The 22,028-nt window shown below is 34.7% G+C and overlaps 1 protein-coding gene and 1 pseudogene across 20 annotated transcripts in view; both read left to right on the top strand.

Annotated features, from left to right (window-relative positions):
* DMD (dystrophin) overlaps positions 1–22,028 on the top strand; it is a 2,312,475-nt gene that overhangs the window by 1,551,323 nt on the left and 739,124 nt on the right. The window lies entirely within an intron of this gene.
* LOC108589942 (cysteine and histidine-rich domain-containing protein 1 pseudogene) lies at positions 17,219–21,219 on the top strand (annotated as a pseudogene).

The raw sequence follows: 22,028 nt of genomic DNA, 5'->3' as shown, positions 1-22,028 counted from the left end.
GCCACTGAAGAGTGATGACTGGGAAATTTCTATATTTGAGGAGCACAGGACCTAAAACAGAGAGAGTAATTGGGAGGCTGCTAATGTAGCTGAGGAGCAACAGGATCCTGGTTTAAGACTTTGGTAGTAGAGATGATGGAAGAAGAGATACTTTTTTAAACTGTTTTTCAAATTGTTGCTAGTGACTCCTTGATGAGTTATGAAATCAGTTTAATGTGTAAAATAAAAAAGAATAAGATAGCATAGGGTATCAAAGAAGATAATGCAGATTATCACATTGAATTACACGTGGTATGGTTAAGTGTTGTTTTATGGAACTGTTGGTTTCATTTATATTATATTTCATTTTTGTTTCTAATTTCAAGGTAATCTGCACAGCTTTATAGAAAATGAGTTAATTAGTACTCTTTCAGTGAGGCCATACTGGGTTAATTATTACAAAGTTGGAAGTAAATTTATCCCTGTATACAAACTTTAAAAATAATATAAATAATTTTATTTATTAAATAGTTTTTTTCCCATACAAAATTCAAAAGCATTGAAATCCTCCGTTGTATTGTTTTCTTTCAGCCACCCAGTTTCTCTTCCCTATGTGCTGCCAAGGTTTTAGTTTCCCGAGTAGCCTTCCAAGGACAGGGTGTGTGTGTGTGTGTGTGTGTGTGTGTGTGTGTGTGTTATTTTCTTCTCTTGTCCTCTTAAAATAAAACCAGCTGTTAGAATGTTAAAAATACCATCTCATCATCCTTTGAAAGAGGGTTCTTTTGAAGGGTTCTTCCTTGGCTTGGCAGGGCAAAGGAAATGCACTCTCTTCCCTTCTTCATAATAAAGGGAAGAGTAAAATGCCTGTGTGTGACGGGAAGTGTGCACGCACACATATATATTCTACAATAAAGGTTTTAATGAATGTTTTTTATGACAAACAGATTCTAGTCTTAAGGTTATAACCTGAAAACATCAAAACTAACCTTTGAACTGCATAAGAATGTCTTTGCCCTTCTTAGCCATCAATCCTGGACAGACGTTCAAACACACACACACACACACACACACACACACACACACACAGCATCATATATATATATATATATATGGCACTTTTCTCCCTCCCTTATAAGAATGGAAAGAGTAAAATGTGTATGTCTTATGTGTATGTAAATATACATACTGGTGATAATTTTCTGTATTAGTAGTTAAAGAGCTTTATCTCTCCTTTTTTTTTTTTTTAACAATTGTGTCCTATTCTATTCTAAGGGTTACCATAATTCACTTGAGCAGCATTCCAATTACTGAGACTTTAGTTTTTTTCAACTTTTGTCTAAGATATGAAAATGTATAACTTTGTCCACATCATTTTACACATTGCAAATATATCTATGTGATAAATTCCTACCAGCAGAATGGCTGGGTCAAACTGTCATTTGTCTTGTTAGTAAATTTAGCCAAATTGTTCCTCATAGAACATCTCATCAGTATTATGAAAGCTTTCTTTTCCCTTCACCCTTGTCCACTCAGTGTATCATCAACCTTTTTGATCTTCTAAACAAGAAAAACGATGATATCTGTCATTTTTATTTGAATCCTTTTTTCTTTTTGTGAGCGAATATGAATTTTTTCATGTGTTTCAGAATCATTTTTATTTCCTTATTTTTTAATGAAAGAGAAAGAGAAAGGGGGAGAGAGAACAGGAGTCTTGCTCTACTGCCCAGGCTGGAATGCAATCTAAAAATAGGTATTAAAAACCTCTTTTATGCCAACAATTGTGCTTAACAGCGGAGACGGGAAGGAATAAGGGAAGAAAATAACAAACAAACAGCCAACCAGTATTTCATTTAAGTCTGTGAAATGCTATGCAAATGCTGAAGAGTGATTTACTTCCAATTATGTGGTCACTTTCAAAATAGGTGTAATGCGATACTGAGAAAAATGTATGTTCTGTGGACCTGGGGTGAAGAATTCTATAAATATTCACTGAGTTTACTTGTTCCAGGTCTGAGTTCTAATCATAGATGTCCCTGTTAATTTTCTATCTCGTTGATCCGTCTAATATTAACCATGTGGTGTCAAAGTCTCCTGCTATTACTGTGTGGGAGTCCAAGTCTCTTTGTAAGTCATTAAGAACTTGTCTTTTGTATCTGGGTGCTCCTATATTGGGTGCATATATATTTCCTTTTCTGTGCACTGTTTGCTACATTATTTTGCCAATTTTCTCTTTTGAATTATTGGTCTCTTTCTTACTGAGGCAAATATAGTTTACATCTTGAAGTAAAAACATGATTTTCTAAAATAAAGGTTTTAATGAAGGTTTTCTATGACAAACAGATTCTAGTCTTAAGGTTGTAACCTGAAAACATCAAAACTAACCTTTGAATTGCATAGGAATGTTTTTTGCTCTTCTTAGCCATCAATCCTGGACAGAATTTCAAAGAGATGACAAATTGTTGCACAAATACAGAGTTTTAAAATTTTTAACTGCTATGTAAATATTTTCTTTCATTTTCTTATTTAACAATATATTGATGACTAGAACAGGTTCCGTCTTTCCAAAATGCCTGTGTAAACTGACTCTCATTCTTTCAAAATTCATTACCTAAAGAAGATCTGTGGCTTCTCCCTGCATTGCATTTTCTAGCCAATTTTGAAATAACTATCTGGAAGCTTAACATTTTATTTCCACACTTATTTTTCCTTGTGAAAATCAAAACTACACTTTCCCAGTCTTCATGAGTAACCACGATGGTTTGCCATTTGACTTGCCAGTTGTATTAGTGTGCTGAGATGTCATTTACCTGCATCAGGAGAGTTAATTCTGAGCAGCTGGGGGCTTTCTAACCTCTTTACCCATCTTGGACACCAGTTTTCTCTCATTGCTATTTCTTTTATTCTTTGTAGTCAGAATATCATTCCTCTTGACATACAAGAAACAAACCCAGTAGAAATTAAAAGGTTTCAATTTCTGTTTTCCATTCACCAATATTATACCATTTTCCCCTAAAGCAGTTCTACCATATCCTAGATCATTCTCTTGCTTGAAATACACCTTAAAAGTAATTTTTGTCACCGTATATCTTTTTATACTTTCTTGTAATAATGTTTTTACTGCATATTAGAATTGTAATTTTTACTTAGCAGTTCTTCACTACTCCCTTAGAAGGAAATTTAGATAATACATTGAAGGAAGTTATAAAAGAAGATCAGAAGCCATGCTATCATCTTTTTATGTACTCTAAAGAAAACTCTGCTCTGCCCATGGATGTCATCTCTTTCTGAATTTGTGTGGAAGAGTAAAATGGGAACACTTCCAATAGTTTTCAAACAACTTCTGCTTAAGTGGATGAATGGACCACCTGTTTTACTAACTGTATTGCCCAGGAGATGGCTTTGATTGGCAGACAGGATGCGGTGCAGAAACAATGGAAGTTAAATGAGGAAGGTATTAAACTTGCAAGTTACCTCCCTTGGTGCCACTGAGTGTCAGTAGAAAATAACAGACTTGGATTTCAGATGCGTTCAGAAATGCTACGTACTTACAATCTGTAATACTTAAAGCAACTCAATCCTTCTAATCACAACTTTTAAAAAAAATTGGCCACCTTTCTCCATTGCCTGTCTCTTAAAACTATATTCATGAAGCTGTTTATTCACAAAGCTATATCATTTAAAGATAAATGTTATATCCATAAGTATGTAAATGAATTAAAACCTGGGAAGCGTTAATAACACTTATCCATTCATTGTTCTACTATATGCTGTCTAGAGCCATGCTTCTTTTTTTTTATTATTCTTATTTTTTTATTGCATTTTAGGTTTTGGGGTACATGTGCAGAGCATGCAATACAGCTGCATAGGTACACACATGGCAGTGTGTTTTGTTTGCTTTCACCCCTTCACCCACATTTGGCGTTTCTCCCCAGGCTATCTCTCCCCACCTCCCCCTCCCACTGGCCCTCCCCTTTCCCCCCCATGCTTCTTAAAATTTAACGTGAAACTGATGTTGCTGGTCTGTGGAACCACAGTTTGAGAAACACTGTCATAGATTATTAAGTTGATAAATTGTCACCCATACAATAAATATGCAGGAGAAGTTGAATGGATATGTCTTGGAGCCAGATATTGATTCTCAGAATGACAGCTTCTTCATTTATTTCTCAGTGATCCTCATAACCCTTCCCTATACTGGGCAGTGAGAAAAAATTATCTCACTCTGAAATAGTGATTTCACCAGTCTCTCTTTATGGGTTGAGACCTCCTGGATGATGACCAGTCTTTTAGGTTTCCTTGCTCTCCTCCTGCTCCTCTCCAAAATGACAACTGGGTTGACAGATGAGGGAACATTATACATGACCTAAGATCTCTATGCAGGTACTTGCAGTCTCCTCTGACCCTCTACTCTCTGCAACAATTCCCCTTGTCTGCCTGATAAGTCTCTACCCTGCTGACCTTGTGGCTCTGAGCTCATATTTTCATCAGGAAATACGGTGCACTGCTGACTAAACTGTATCAGTTGCCAAAGGGATCCTTAAATCTCTGAGTTACTGCTGAAGAACACTTAAAATTCTAAATATGTAATTATACACCTCTAAAAACAAGCGTGGCTGTCATTATGTGTAAGGCTGTCTGCCAAAAAGTTAGAGCAACATGAAACCACTTGTTACGTTTTCATTTAGTTGGGGAGGGAATGAACTTGGTATTTACAGGTAGAACACTCTATCAGATGCTGGGGGGAAAACAAGCAAGATAAATTGTGGCCATAATCTTTGTGACTTTATTTTCCAATGGGGAGAAAAAAGAATAAGAAATATCTATTTTAAAACAAGCTATTTCACTCTTCAGTTACCATCTCAAGAACTCATACCAATTGAAACATCCATTCATATTTGAGAGTTGAGAAAAATTACCAAATGATAATACAGTTTTTATTGGAAAAATAATTTAAAGATGCATGTTTCTAATGAAACTTTGTAACATTTTGAAGGGTTTTAAGTAGTACTTAATATATTAAGTAATACTTGATATATTTAAATTCAGAATTAACTTACATACTATCAGTATGAAAATATTTCATAAAGTAACATGATTCTCTCCAATGAAGATGTAACCATCCAAACTTTATGCATTGAATTTTCTGCTTAGAAATGCCATAGCCATATGTCCTCTTGAATATACAATTCTGTATACTGAGACTTCAATTATTAGATTAAGTTCTACATCACTGAAGAGTATATTATGATTCTAATTAACAAATACAATTCTGTTATATTCCTATCATCTGATAGGCAAAATTGGCTGATGTTACTGTGCAATTTTTGTCAGCTTTACTCAACTTAGAATAACCTTGTATTCCAAATACTTCCAAATTGCCACATGCCTACTATTTTCCTATTCACATCATTTTTCCCCTTATTTTTCCTGACTCTACTTTGAGTAATAGTGTCAGTGGAATTAGACTCATGCATTCACATACTGAATGACTGAATCAGTGTGATTCATGATACATAAAATATAAACATCTTATATATTTTATATAATACCTTATATGTTTTATATATCATGAATCTGATATATAGGATATGTAAAATGTAAATATCTTATATATTTTTATATCCTATATATTATATACACATATTTCTGTTCATTTAGGGGATATCAAACACTACAATATATATCTGACATATATTTTGATAAAGAAACACCCTAGGGTTAAGTTACCTGCTTAAATTATTACTTAGTGTAAATGCATTTAATTTGTTCTGTAATTTCAAAATGTTACATATAAAAAAAGTAGAGTTTGTATGCTTAATACATCTGAAGCTACAGTTTTCAAATTCTGAACATTTCAGTGCCTCCTCTGGACATAATGAATACTTGGCAGTTACTGAGCATAACAGGGCACAAATAATATAGTTAATGAAGGCATCCATAATTATTTACATTAGACTATTTTAAGAAAGTTTAAATTTTAACATTAAACAGCTTAAAATTATAATTGATTATATAACATGCTGGTCATTAAAATGAGATTGGTATTTTTATTTTTATTTTTGTTTTATTTTTGAGATGGAGTTCACTCTGTAGCCCAGGCTGGAGTGCAGTGCCGTGTGGTTTTGGCTCACTGCAACCTCCGCCTCCGGGGTTCAAGTGATTCTCCTCCCTCAGACTTCTGAGTAGCTGGGAATACTGGTGCCCACCACCATGTGAGGCCAATTTTTCCATTTTTAGTAGAGACGAGGTTTCACCATGTTGGCCAGGCTGGTCTCAAACTCCTGACCTCAAGTGATCCAGCCCTCCTCAGTATCCAAAAGTGCTGGAATTACAGGTGTGATCACCATGCCTGGCTGAAATTGGTATTCTTGAAATTAATAATTTTGGTAAGCATTAAAAAGGCAAAACATAGAAGCACTCACAATAACATATAGGATCCAACTAAAATTCTCCTTATTGAAACATGAAATTACAAAGCCATGTGTGTATACTTTTAATTTTTAGGACTTTTCTGAAGGAACTTTTGTGAACAAGTAGAAAAAAATGTGGATAGATAGCATCCCTGTCTTTAAAATTATTTGATGAAATAGGTGATAAGAAACAGAATTAATTCATGTAACCTTTATTACAATACATCTTCTGGTATTAGCATAGTAATAAGTATTCATGATTTACATAATTGGAGAGAGAACACAAATACAAATTATGCACACACGCATACACAGATACACATTCCTATGCTATGCTTCACTCAAAACTCAACAGATGCTATTAGGACATTATAATGTGTATGCCATTATAACTAAAATCAGATTTGTTATAGACAGTACTGTTATTTTATTATCTTTACTATCTTCAATAAGTCCATTATCATGGTGATAATAAGTTTGCTTATGACTAGGTTAAACAGAACTTTGGACTCCACAAAAATAAGAACAAATATTTAAAATGGCTTCAGAATAGAGAAGTAATCTGGTAAAAGTATTCTTGATGTTAATAGAAACAAAACAATGTGCTTGTTAGATTAACAGTGAATAATCAGTTCGATTGTTCCTGTTTTTTACTAATGTAAACAATGCTGAAACAACATTCTTTGTAGGTCTCCTCAGATACACATATGAAAATACCTAGAAGTAGAACTGCTACCTCATTAGAGTATTCACATCTTTAATTTTATTATATATTGCAAATTGCTTTTCCACCAGCAGCAAGAAGTGGCAGAAATTTATTATTTTAATTTGCATATCCCTGGTTGAACAAGTTTTCAAGTTTGTTGGGCAGATATTTCCTTCTGTAAGTTGATTCTTCGTATACTTACCCCAATTTTCCACTGGACTGTTTACTTTCTCTTACTGATTAATATGAGTTCTCTGTATGTTCTGGATTCTAGTAGACTTCTGGATTAGATGCACCTAATAGATAAGTCTATAATTTCTTATCCAATATCTTATCATTGACTTTTCAGGAGTCTGGTGAAAATGATCACTTAGCAGTACATATGGAAATAATGACTTATAAGCATATAAAAGTTAAGTGCAACAGGCCAGATAAAGACCTGGTATCCCAGACAAAGACTGACATATTGAGTAAACCGGGAATTGGCTTTATTCCATAATGTGTCCTTTTCCTTGATTTCAGAAACACATGAATTTGCTGTTTTCTCTACATATTTACAAGAGTATTCATTAAAGGGAATGCAAATATATTGTTGCTGTTTTAAAAAAAACACAAGTTTAATTCAGTTGCCCATTCGATTGCTTGAGTTTATAACTTATGGTAGCACTTAGAGTTGTTTTAGATAATGACTATAAATTTGGTACAAAACCTAATAGTAAAAACAAAACATCTTTAATTTTATTTAAAGTGCATGTCAGTCATAAAGTCAGAATTGAATTGTTCTTTACTTACCTTTAATGAAAATTAGCCTAATTGCTATTTTATGTTTTAAAAGAAACTTCTACTTAATAATAGTTACAGATTTAAGTAAATATTCTGTTAAGACTTAAATAATCATGTCCAATTACTATATTGGTAATAACTTAGAGATGCTCTATATTCATTTAAAATAATGCAAGCATCACTGGCCACAATTCAGAGATGAGTCAAAATCACTTTTCTGTAATATGTGCTTTTCTTGTATATAGATCTATTGTATTCCCCAATCCTTTTGGGATATATAATTCAGTGATATCAGGACCAATTCATCCAGAAACTGAAACATGCAGTGACAGTTAGAGTTTATCAGGACCATACTCAAATGAATGTTAAGAGTCATAGCATGATAAAAGTGCATCTGAAAGAGAATATGAACAGATGACATTGCATACAATGTTGCATATACGGAAAAGGAAGGAAAGATATTCATATTATGTCATTCTAATTCATGTACACTGAAAATACAGACTGTGAATGGACATTGTTTCAGTTGTTCCTTCATATATTTAATAATAGAATGCTTCTCGACCACAGATGATTCCAGGGGAAATTGGCAATTGCTGGAGATATTTTTGGTGGTCACACACGGGGGAGGAGAAAGTGCTATTGGCATCTTGTGGATAGTGACCAGACACACTGCAAAATATCCTACAGTACACAGGGTAGCTCCCTACAAGAAATAATTATCCAGTCCCAAATGGCAATAGGGCTGAAGCTGAGAAACCCTGATTTAAACTCACATTACATCCTAATCGAAACTAATTTGTCGGTTCTGAGCCATGGGATTCATCAAATAAAATCTGTTTTTATTGGTACCATATTTAAACAAATTCATATAACTGATCGTATAGTAATTATGCATGCAGGATTTGCCTCAGACTGTGGTTCAAATCTCAGACTCACCATATGTTAGCTTGTACCCTAGGCAAGTTTCTAACCTTTTCTGACTCTACTTTTTTAATATGAAAAATGTTTATAGTATGTGTGGAGAGGCTCTGCAATAGAGATTGAGTGAGATTAATTAAGGTGATTTATGTTAAGTGCATAGCAGATTGTTTGTACTTAGTAAGTTTTCAACAAATGGTAGCAGTTAGTATTACCTTTACGTATACTAAATCATTTTATCCTGATCTACTATGAAAAGTCTGGTCACTTACCATATTTTATTGTTTTTAAGATACTATTGATTAGAATATACATTATCATTTTATTTTTCACCAAGAAAAATGTGCTGCCAATTTAGACTGTGACACGCTATCATTGATAAAACATGTTCCAATTTTAGAGCAGCTAACCTGTTAAAATAAAATGAGTCTTATAATTGATTTTTGTAAAACTCATCAAGAAGTCTTATTTGATTAGGTGCAACTGAAAAATACTATACTACTGACCACATTCAGTATCAAATTCCCTTAGAAGGATATAGGAACATAGCTTAGCAGGAAGGTAGCATCAAGAATCTCTCTTTAGTAGGATTAGTATGTGTAGCAATCTCTGGAGCACCACAGAGCCATCCAAGAGCTATTCAGTTCACAGCACCTGTCCACACTCACACAGCATCTCAGGTACACAGGAAAGAAACAGATGCTGGGTCAACCCTGGCCTAGAAGCCTTATGCATCCCAGAGGCCAATGTCTTGTAAGATAGTTTCCAAGGTCCTCAAAAGGGACATGTTTAGTTACAAGAATAGTTGCACTTGGGGAATCCCCAAAATTATGGTTTTTCTCCATTAGGTATTTATAGTTCATATGTAGAACACTTAACCAAGTTGTAATTTAACAGTCTTGATCATTTTTTTAAATCTGCAGCAATGTTGCCTGCTAAAACATTTGACATTCCAACTTTATCAGTTTTCTAGGGAGAAGGGAGCTAGAAAGTTGATTGAAGGACAAATTCTCATACAGATGGGCAAAGGGTGTTTTGAACCTTTTACTCACAATAATATCTGTTTTTATTTATTTTATATTTAAAGATACTGAAGCTCAGAGGAGTTAAATGACTTGCCCCAACTCATGGATTAATAAGCCTAGAACTCAGATGTTTTTATTTCTAGACTGATTATTTCCAACAACACTGTAATGTCCTAAAGCAAGAGGCAGCAAATTATGGTCCAAGGACCAAATTTAGCCCTCCACCTATTTTCATAAATAAAGTGTTATTGGAATGCAACCACATTTATTTGTTCATGTATTGGACCTGACTACTTTCATGCTGCATTGGCAGAATTTGGGTATGAGAGAAAACATAACCCACAAGGTCTAAAATATTTACTATATTGTGTTTTATAGAAAATGTTTACTAACCTCTGCTCTAAAGTATAATTATAAATCAGCTGGGTGCGATGGCTCATGCTTGTAATCCCAGCAGTTTGGAAGGCCTAGGTGGGTGGATCATGAGGCCAGGAGTTCGAGACCAGCCTGGCCAACATGGCAAAACTACATTGCTGCTACAAATACAGAAATTAGCCAGGCTTGGTGGTACATGCCTGTAATCTCAGCTACTCTGGAGGCTGAGGCATGAGAATCACTTGAGCTCGGGAGGTGGAGGTTGCAGGGAGCTGAGATCATAGCACTGCATTCCAGCCTGAGCAACAGAGTGAGACTGTCACAAAATAATAAAGAAATAAATAGCAATTATAAGTTGTTTAACTCTTTCTATGAATCTATATAAGGAGTTAAAAGAAAAATATTTGTTTTAATGTTTAATTATTTAAAATACCCATGAATTTTTTTATTTTTAGTTGACAAATAGTAATTATATATATTTATAGGGTACAATGTGACGATATTTGTTTACATTGTGAAATAATTATGCATGATGAAGGATTTTAGAGCCACAAAGCCTGAACCTAACCATTTCTCTACATCAGTGGCTGGCCAACTTTTTTCTTTAAAAGGCCAGGTAGAAGATATTTCAGTCAATTTTTGAGGCTTCATGGGCAATTTGGTCTCTGTTGGAAAAGGTCAATTCATGCTATGATTGGAACCTAGATAACCAGGCTCAAGAGCCCATATTCTTCACCAGTAAGGACTTAGGAAGGCAGCAAGACCGTAGGAGCACCAGTTTAAATGAATGTTCTTTTAAGCAGTGTGCTGTGCTCCTATTAAACCAGACCAGAGCTTTGATCCTTATTTAAGAACTGTATGTATAAAGTTTTCAAAACTAAGGGCTTCAGGTTTACACGAAGTCCTTCCATCCAAACAATACAGATTTTATCCCCTTAAGAATCTGTTCATACCTACCATCTGTTCTCTTCATTCCTTAAGTCTAATCTTAATACAGCAGCCAGAATGATCTATTTAAAACTAAGTCAGATCACATCACTCCTCTGCTGAAAACCCTCCTATGGTTCTTAGTCTCACTCAGGATACGAGCCAAGATCCTTCCAAAGATGCCCTGCAGGACCCATCCTCCTCCATCCCCAACTCGCTGGCTATCATTCCTACTACTCTCCCCTTGCTCACTAGATTCCACTCACCCTAGTGTCTTTGTTTTTTTTTAATTGAACATACACATACACTCTTGCCCCTGGGCCTTTGCACTTGCTGTCTTTGCATAAATTTTTTTCCTGAGATAGCTGCATGAATCGTTCCCTCACTTTCTTCAGATCTTTACTTAAATACCACCAATCTACACGGTGAGGCTTTCCCTGGAGGCACTTTCTAAACTCTCCACATCCCACCTCCCTTTGCCCCATACGTAAGTCTCTTATTCCCATCCACTGCTTTAATGTTTCTTCTTTAGCACTTTACACTCTTGAAAGCACTGTAATTTGTCTTTTATTGTACATTATCACCATTAGAATGTAAGTTTTATGAGGACAAAATAGTCTGTTTTATTCACTGTTACATATCTAGTACCTCAAACAATGTTTAGCACATAATAAATAATCTGTAAATATTTATGCAATGAATCAAGTGATTTTTGGAAGGCTTCTGTAAGATTTCATTTGCCAAAAGAATTCTGCCAAAAGCACTTTGAAACCTCCACTTTAAGAGTGGAGAGCTTCCACAGAGGCTTCTGGATGTCACTTAATGATCATACCTATGTCCACTCTTTCACTGGCCTTGAACATTTCCAGTATGCAGCTTAGAAGATTCTGTCTTCTCAGTTTCACAACACTTGTCAGTTTAAAAATCAATACTGCATTATGCTTTGTATATTTGGACAGATTATTTTTGAAATCCATAAATCTCAAAGTTTTTTTTTAAGTCTCCCTTTGGTGAGCTGCCCTCGATTGGTTCAAAATGGTAAGAGAGAACCTGTCATTTTTTGTCAATCAGCTTGGCACGTACCTGACAGCGTGTAGTTATAGTGAAAGAAAGCTGCAGTGCAGTGGTCTAGCAAACCTAATTGTAGATAAATAAAAGAACAGTCACCCAACATGAGAGCAAAGAGAAAGAAACTCAACTGCACAATGTTATGTTTTTCCATCCATCAGCCTTCATTTATCAGAGTCTGTCTGACAACCTGGGCTGTAGAAGTCAGACTCCAACACAATACTAATTCCATTTCATATTTTGTTTCTTGCTACCCTTTTTAGCAAACAGTTTCTATAAGGAATAAGAGATAGTGCAGTCAATATATGTGACCAAGGCACATTTATTTTAAAGGCTTACTTTGGTCTTTTCATCCCAGAAATCATATATTTTTGTTTGCTTTACTGTAATATTGTGTCAATTCTTGCTCCAGTAGCAAACAATGACAAGATTCCAGTGACATATAACAACAAACATTTATTACTCATATGTCTGCAGATCAGCTGCAGCTTTACCCCACACTATGAATCAATCTTTTCATTGTAAACTGTGGATCTGCTCTAAATGTCTCCTCATTCCAGAACACCAGCCAAAAGAGCAGCTTCTATATGGCATATTATTCTCTCATGGTGGAAGATAAGAACAAGGGGAACCAGTAAATCTTGAATTACCTTTAAAGTTCTAGCTAAGACCTACCACATGGTTTCTTCTGCCCATGGTCTATTGATCAAAGTAAAGTACACAGTCAAACCCAAAGTCAATGGGAAGAGAAATATATTCACTCCAGAGCAGCCATATTTAGAGAGGAAATGGATAATAATGAACTAGCAAATCAATCCTAGTATCCACAAAAACCTTAGAATTTCACTGATTCCAAAATGCATTTTTAGTATTTCAATATCTCTGAACTTGAGATATATCATACAATATATAGTGTTTACAAAATCTAGGGTTTTTTTTTTTTGGATTTCTTAGTTTATATAACAATAGTGGCCCTTATAATCAATGATAGATTAAACCATTGATTGTGGTGATTGACAAAATAGCCAAATGGCAGAAGGTACTCTTTATAAATAAATAAGTTATAAGTGGGAGCTAAATGATAAGAACACATGGACACATAGATGGGAACAACACACACTGGGACCTATCAAAGGGGTGGAGGTTGGGTGGAGGGAAAGGATCAGGAAAAATAACTAATGGACACTAGGGTTAACATCTGGGTGACAACATAATCTGTACAACAAAACCCCCATGGCACAAGTTTACCTGTGTAACAAACCTGCACATGTACTTAAAATAAAAGTTAGAAAAAATTAAGTGAACAGAAACTTATATTTGCAAAAAAAAGTTGTCATTTTTATCTTGAACTTCTTTTCTCAGTAGCAATATTTATATCTCATTCAGATCAGCTTATTTGATTTGAAAACCATGCATTAATAGTAGATCTCATGTCTATTCATATATTCTTATACATTCATTTATAAATATACATTCATTCATATATATTTAGAAAATCAGTTGGAATACATAAGTGCCATTTCCTTATTTAAAACCCTTTTGATGAGTTCATGTCCTTTGCAGGGACATGGATGAAACTGGAAACCATCGTTCTTAATAAACTGACACAAGAACAGAAAACCAAACACCACATGTTCTTGAACTCATAAGTGGATGTTGAACAATGAGAACACACAGACACCGAGAGAGGAATGTCACACACCGGGGCTTGCAGGATTAGGGGCTAGGGGAGGAATAGCAAGGGGTGGGGGATTGTGGAGTGATAACCTGAGGAGAAATATCTAATGTAGATGACAGGGTAATAGATGTAGCAAACCACCACCATGTCACGTGTATATCTATGTAACAAATCTGCACGGTCTGCACATGTACCCAGAACTTAAAGTATATTCAATCAATCAATCAATCAATGAATCACTTTTTGTTGCTTCTCCACTACAGTTCTGAGGGTGGTATACAAGATCCTTGTTTTCTCTGGCTTTTGTTTTCTACTTCTACTCCATTACTTCCCGTTCCTTTACATGCTATCTCCATACTGCTTCTGCTTCCTGTCTTCGCATATTCCATATTCCCTCTTGGAATACATTCTCTCTACCATCCATCCCCTTATAATAAGGTGCATGAGCTGTTTGTGCTCCCAGCCTTTCTGTCCTGACCTTCTCTTCTATCAAACACAGAACTGATCAGTTCTTGCTCTGTGCTCCATTGTACATTGTACATTGCACTTTGCTGGTTGTTATACCTGACACGCTCTAAGTTTAATATGTATCTGTGTGTCTGCATTCCCAATTCCTAGCCCAGACAGTGAAACATAGCAAGCATTGAATAGATGTCTGTCAAATGAACAAATAAATAAATAAATGTTTGAATATACATGGAAAGGTTGTTTATGTCCTCCTCATAATGTGCTTTGAGATATATATTCTTTATATATATATATATTCTAAGGTTATTAGTAGGTAAAATGAAGAAAATTCAAAGAAATTAAGTACAAGAAAGGAAAACAAGAAAGAATATTTCCCTATTTTACTATGTCAGAGAACACCAAATTTCTAAACACATGCATACACAATCAGCATAATGTTGAATTAGAAAGATAAAGTTCAACAAATCAATCCTTAGAAAATGTAAATATATATTAATTTGCCTATGACTTGCTACTTTTACCCTCAAATGTTTTTTTTTTTTTTTACTTCTCTTCATCACAAATCTTTGCTTCACTGCTTGTCAGATCAGCAACTGCCCATTATTAGTAATGCCATACAACTAAAGGTGCTGAGTTACTCCATTTCAAAAACCTATCAGGGCTGGATTTTAAAAGAGACCATGATATTCTCCTAGTGTTAGTGAACCATTACTCCCTATTACCTAATTAATACAAGTTATTTTCTTAAAATTATATGACATTGTAGTGAATGGTCAATACTCTGAAGGAAATAAAACTCTTGTTGTATCATAAGGATCTTAACACCTAGTGCACAATCTTGTATTGGAGGGAACACTAAGACTAAGACATGGAGAAAAAAAGAACCTTAATGGAAGTGCTCTAGTATTAGAAATGAGGGTTTTTGGTGGAAATCCCATGAAGACTTTCTTGTCTGACTGTTCTTTGAAGTTGAACACTTTCTCCTTACAAAAGCTGGCCACTATAATTAGCTATGTTTCCATTTAAGTAGTGGCCTTCTTCACCTTATCTTAAATCATATAAAGATGTGAGGGCATTTGTGAGATAAAAGGTTTACTCAAACCAATTCTCTAACATGGGTATCAGAGGTTTGGTAATCATAAATTCACTAAGAGAAACTCTCAGAGCATTTTCAAGGCTATGTAAAAATTTATTTCCTTTTCTTTGAAAAGAGACAGGATTTTCTCTCACTTATATTCTGGAAAAATTTTGTAGAATGTTCTTTAGTTCAAGAGGAGGAGAAATAATTAACATGATATTAAGAAGCATGTCAATTTTGGAAAGACATAATAAACATATCTGCACATGTGCATACATACATGCATGCATGCCCACACACACAGTATACACAAGAGATTAAGAAAGGAAGTAGAGATTTGGTGACACATCCTTCCTGGATATAATTCAACTCTGCCATTTGTAAGCCACATGGTCTTGGACAACTGACCTAATCTCTCTCAATTTCAGCATCTGTGAAATTAGATAAAAAATTTTTTGTAGGAGGGTATATATTTATGAAAACCACAGTGTTTGACATATAATAAATATTTTAGCAACTGTAGCTTGTTAATATTATCATAGCAGTTAATGTCACTATAGCAGTTACTTGCCATTTTCAGGACAGCTAATAATTTTAGTGGCATTATCTAATGTTTCCATCTTGTGTGGTTTCTTCAGAGTTGTTTCTTGCTCTGTTTTTTTAGCTTTTCTATGTCACATTCTATTTGCATAAAGAAATATCAAATTTTAAAAATTTATTTCACATATTCATTTTTAGGATAATTGTCACTTTCTTATAGTTTATTTTCCTCATACTTACTTTAGAAAAGATATATTAAAGAATATTTTCAGTGAAGTTAATTGGATTTACTACAGTTGACCCTTCAAGCAATAGTATTTTGCCCTTAGTAACTGACCTATCTTTGAACTAATAAATTCAACCTGCAAATAAATGTAGTGAGGTAAATTGTAGAAATTTATCTTCAAAATGGTCTTTCTAAAGTGATCTATCAAATGTGCATTTAATTAGAGGTCCAGTTCTCCAAAAATGTGCCAAGGAAAAGTAACCACAAAGAATTGAGAGCTGAAATGAATTCTTTCACCCGTTGCTCTATTGCTATAGAACTGAGAATAAATCTAATCTAGGTACTTAGAAAATCTGTATTATGTCATTGAAGGACGAAGAGATGACAATAGTGATGATAGAAGGAGATGTTAATAGAAAATATTTCAATAAAGGGAAATGATGTGACTATGCAATGCTCATTCACCAGAGGGCTCAATCTAGGGCTATTCTGCTGACTTGAACAGGAAATATTCTATTTCCTGCAAGTAAAAAATATGGACATTTCATTTGGCATGCTACCTGCTCTTCAGTCTATCATCTAGCAAGCACCTGCTTAGCACTTTGGAGATCTAAGTAATAGTTGGACTCTTCAAATGTCAGCCTTGTTGCCATTTCTGTTTATTTGCCAATAACAATTTTATTAATTAAAATTTCTTTGTGGCTGTGTTAAGGAAATTCCTTGTAGTAGTCAAGAAGACTCCTAATCCTATCTGCCAGTGTTTTCTGAATAGTGGCATCTATTCTTCATGATTTTGGGAACTATTTATGGGTGATTGAATAATATGGGATGGGTAGTGAAGGATGCTAATCATTTGGCTGCACATAAGAAACACAGATGGAAGTATTGACTATTTGTGTTCATTTTCTAAAGGTATAGAATTTACACTGGATTGTACTTGTAGATAATTTTAAAGGAAGAACTATTCAGTCTTTTGAATTTGTTACAATTTTGCAAAAATTTTTAAAAATCTCACTGAGATTTTTTATCTTACAGAATGAATTAATACTCATAATTTTAGGTTTGTTTCTTCCATAATTAAAAAATTATTCTAAAAGATTGAGTGTGTGTGTGTGTGTGTGTGCACGCGCGCACGTGCTCCTTGGTTTTCCAGAGAAAACATTCCCATTCATTTGTTTTACTGACCTTGTTATAGTTGCTCACATTTTATGTTATATCTAGTAAGTTTAATGTTGTTGCCTAAATCTGTTTGCTGAATTTTAAAAGCAAGAACATGTAGTAAATTTGGGGGAGCACAGCTAGTATTTACAAAGTAAACCCAGAACATTAGATATAAACCCTTATTTCATTTTAACCTCCAGTGAAGGATATATTCAGTATTAGTATTTGTATTATTTCCTTAGCTTCCTTGCTTATCTGTAATATGTCACATGGTGGCACCCCTTTTCATATAATTCTCTCCTCACTTCTTTTTTTGGAGTTTTTACAAGTTCCTTTTCAATTTTTTCTGCTCCTTTTATCTTTTATTGGTTCAACTTTCTTCTCTTATCTTGTGGAGGTAAATACCTAATTCTGGCTCCATCCCCTTCACTCACTCTACAAGTATCACTGGGACAGTATTGGACAACTACTGTTTTTCCCTCCAAATCTGTATCCTTAGCCTTATGCCTAATCTGCACATTACACTTGTTTTTCCAATTACTTTCTGTACATTTGCATCAGTGTTACTCATAGGCACACACACTAAAGTGTCCAACATGAAAACATTATTGCTTCCATATGCAGGCTCACCTCTCTGCCTTATACCCCAAGTTACAATATGTTGGTGATTCTGAAAATTTTTTTTCCCCATCAAGTTCTGCCAATCCTATATCCACAACATAAGAATGAGGTCCTTCCTGAACATTCATGCTGCTCCTGTTTGTTCAGTAAGTACTTGGACTTCCAAAGAAATTTCCTATGTTTCTTTCACCAGCCTCCTATCCTTCAAATCTTTCCTCCAATCTGCTGCTAGAGTTGTCATCTTAAAAGAGTCAAATCAGGGTTGATATATAAGAAATTTTATGAACTACTAAGTTTGTGGTATACATAATCAACTTGAGAGAAAGAGAGGAGAGAAGATTTTATTCTGTCCTCTATAACACCTGAATGATTCTGTACATATTTATGTTAACAGAGCATTGTACTACTTCAAATCCTTATACAAGCCAAAATCCTCACTGCCTTATGGCAATTGAACTTGCTTTTCCCTCTGCCTGAAATAGTCTTCAATATGTTGACATGACTCATTTCTTCACTTCATTCCATTTCCTGAAGAGAGGAACAGTCTTCTGTGCTCACAATACCTAAAATAGAGCCCACTGTCACTCTCTACTTACTCTTTTTAATCTTTCTTCATAGCATACGTATAGATATGCATATACATATACAGGCATACCTCTGAGACATTGAAGGTTCAGTTCCAGACCACCATAATAAAGTGAGTCAAATGAATTTTTTGGTTTTCCAGTGCATATAAAAGTCATGTTTACACTACACTGTAATCTATTAAGTTTGCAATAGTGTTATGCCTAAAAACTAATGTGCATGCCTTGATTTCAAAATATTACTGCAACATTCAAGTTGAGAGCCAAATCACGAATGCAATCTTATTTACAATAGCCACAAAAAAAATATAATATCTAGAAATATATCTAACCAAAGAAATGAAAGATCTCTACAGGAATAACTGCAAAACAATGATGAAAGAAACCATAGATAACACAAACAAATGGAAAAACATTCCATGTTAATGGAAAGGAGGAATCAATATCATTAAAATGGACATACTGCTTAAAGCAATCTACAGAATCAATGCTTTTCCTATCAAACTGCAAATGTCATTTTCACAGAATTATTTAAAAAAACTATTCTGGAATTCATATGAATCTAAAAAAGAGTCTGAAGAGTGAAAGCGATCCTAAGTGAAAAGAATAAAGCACGATATTAACCAACTTCAAACTATACTTTAAGGCCACACTTACCCAAACAGAATGGTACTTGTATAAAAACAGAAACTTAGACCAGTAGAACAGAATAGAGAACCCAGTAATAAAGCTGCATACCTACAGCCATCTAATTTTTGGCAAAGTAAACAAAAATAAGAAATGGGGAAATGACTCCCTACTCAATAAATGGTGCTGGGATGGCTGGCCAGCCATATGCAGAGGAATGAAACTGGACTCCTACCTTTCATTATATACAAAAATGAACTCAAGATGGATTAAAGGTTTAAAAAAATAAAATTTCAAACTAAAGGAATCCTAGAAGAAAACCTACGAAACACTATTCTGGACATCAGTCTTGGAAAAGAATTCATGACTAAGTCCTTAAAAGCAAATGTAACAAAACCAAAAATTAATAAGTGGGATCTAATTAAACTGAAGAGCTTCTACACAACAAAAGAAACTATCAACAGAGTAAACAAACAACCCATGGATAAGAGTAAATATACACAAACTATCCATCAGAAAAAGACCTAATATCCATAATCTATAGGGAACTTAACAGGCAAAACACAGCCCATTAAAAAGGGGGGCAAATGACATGAACAGATAGATACTTCTCAAAAGAAGACAAACAGGTGATCAACAGATATTAAAAAATGTTCCAAGTCACTCATCATCAGAAAAATGCAAATCAAAACCACAATGAGATACCATCTAACACCAGTCAGAATGCCTATTAGCAAACTCTCAAAACCCAACAGATGTTGGCGAGCCTTCGGAGAAAAGGGAACATTATACACTGTTGGTGGGAGTGTAAATTAGTTCAGCCACTGTGGAAAGCAGTTTAGAAATTTCTCAAATAACTTAAAATGCATTCAACTATCATTCAGCCCAGCAATACCATTAGTGAGTATATATCCAAAAGAAAATAAATCGAGACCAGTGCTACCAACACGGGAGTGGGTAATGCATCCTCTTGCCATTCCCTGTGTTTGGTCCTTGCCTGTGATGGTGGGAAAAGCAAATGGCCTTGCTGTACCATAACCAGGGCTGCAGTCAGCACTTTGATTCTGAGATCAAATCTGATCATGCTTGCACATAGCACCCAGGTGTTCCAGTCTTTCACGATGCATTAAAGAAAGGGTTGGTCTTGCTGTAAGAGAAGAACAACTGATTTTTCTGATTTCTTACACATTGTTGCCTGTACAAAAGGTAGACATAATAGTGAGAAGCCACCTGAACCAGTCAAACCTGAAGTCAACACTGCTGAGAAGAAGAAACTATCTGAATTGAAACTCTAATTTCAGGAACACATCATTCAAGCCCCTAAGCCAGTAGAAGCAATAGAAAGGCCAAGCCCAGAGGAAGAATTGACAAATTTGGAATTAAAAATATCTGCCTCTCTAAAACAAGCACTTGATAAACTATCATCAGGGAATTAAGAAGATAAGAAAGAAGAAAACAATAATGACATTAATAATGGGACCTCATTTAAGAAGGGAGAGTGTTCCAAGACATATCCGGGTCTAGAAAGTCTAGAAGTCTTCTGTGTATATCATTCTGGAGTACCTATTTTCCATGAGGGGATGAAATACTGGAGCTGTTGTAGAAGAAAAACTTCTGATTTTGATACTTTCTTAGCCCAAGAGGGCTGTGCAACAGGGAAACACATTTGGACTAAAAAGGATGCTGGGGGAAAAGTTGTTCTACGTAGACATGACTGGCATGAGCGTCCGGGTAAAGTTACCATTTCAGTAGATGCTAAAAATTCACTTCTAGAACTTAGTCGAGTTGAAGCAAATAGCACATTATTAAATGTGCACATTGTATTTGAAGGAGAGAAGGAATTTGATCAAAATATGAAATTATGGAGTGTGATTGATGTAAAGTGAAGTTATGTAACTATGACTGCAACAAAGATTGAGATCACTATGAGAAAAGCTGAACCGATGCAGTGGGTAAAACCTTGAACTGCCTGCAGAAAAAAAAGCAGAAAAAAAAAAAAAACAAAAAGATGACAGAACAGATTGAGTAGGAGATAGGAAGAAGGCTATTACGTATTTCAGAATTCTTAATACCGTGTGATGTGGTGGCTTGCTGCTGTAATCTTTTGTTTTGTTGTGTGTTACTAAATCTGGCATTTCAGAGTTAACATTAGGTTCTTAAAAGCTAAAGTCAGTTTGTCTTTTTGTGCCTCTCATCTTTGTTATATATTAAATTATACACAATTTAGCTAAGAAGGAAAATATGGAAGAAATGGAATTTTAGTTTAAAGGAAGTCAATGAAATGATTAAATTTAAAATAACAGCATTTTAATTTTTCAGAGAAATGGGTTTTCTGAGATACTGTTGTAATCAATAACATGAAGATATAAAATTTCCCCAAAAAAATTGTTAAAGCAAATCTAAAAGTAGAAGAGTAGATTCTGTGTTCAACTCTAGAAGATTAGATAGAAAATAATCTGTGCCATGAACCTTTCAACTGTCTCTGTGAACAAATGTCTCTAGTAATGCCCACCCTAACTCAATTCCCATAGGCTTAAAGTTGCAACAGTATTTATTTGCCCATTCAACAATTTTTTGTTTAGCACCTGCTATGTGGTAGGCACTTCCAGGGATATGAGTGAACAAGGTAGTTATAGGTCTTACTCTCATAGAAGATAATTCTTTAGGAATGGTCAAAATTATACATGCACACACAGTTTGACTAATTGTGATGTGTTTTGAAGAAGGCAGCAAAGGAATTGGAACAGTTTTAATAAGACTGCAGGTTGGCAGTGGGAACAATGGTCTTTGCTGTCATTTTTCAAAAATTCCAATGAATGGGAATGACTACTGTTGCATTAAGTCGTATGTC

The sequence above is a fragment of the Callithrix jacchus genome, chromosome X (genome assembly GCF_049354715.1).
Source record: "Callithrix jacchus isolate 240 chromosome X, calJac240_pri, whole genome shotgun sequence".
Lineage (NCBI taxonomy): Eukaryota > Metazoa > Chordata > Mammalia > Primates > Cebidae > Callithrix > Callithrix jacchus.
Note: the sequence above shows the minus strand (reverse complement) of the source record. Positions and strands in the feature narration are given on the sequence as shown.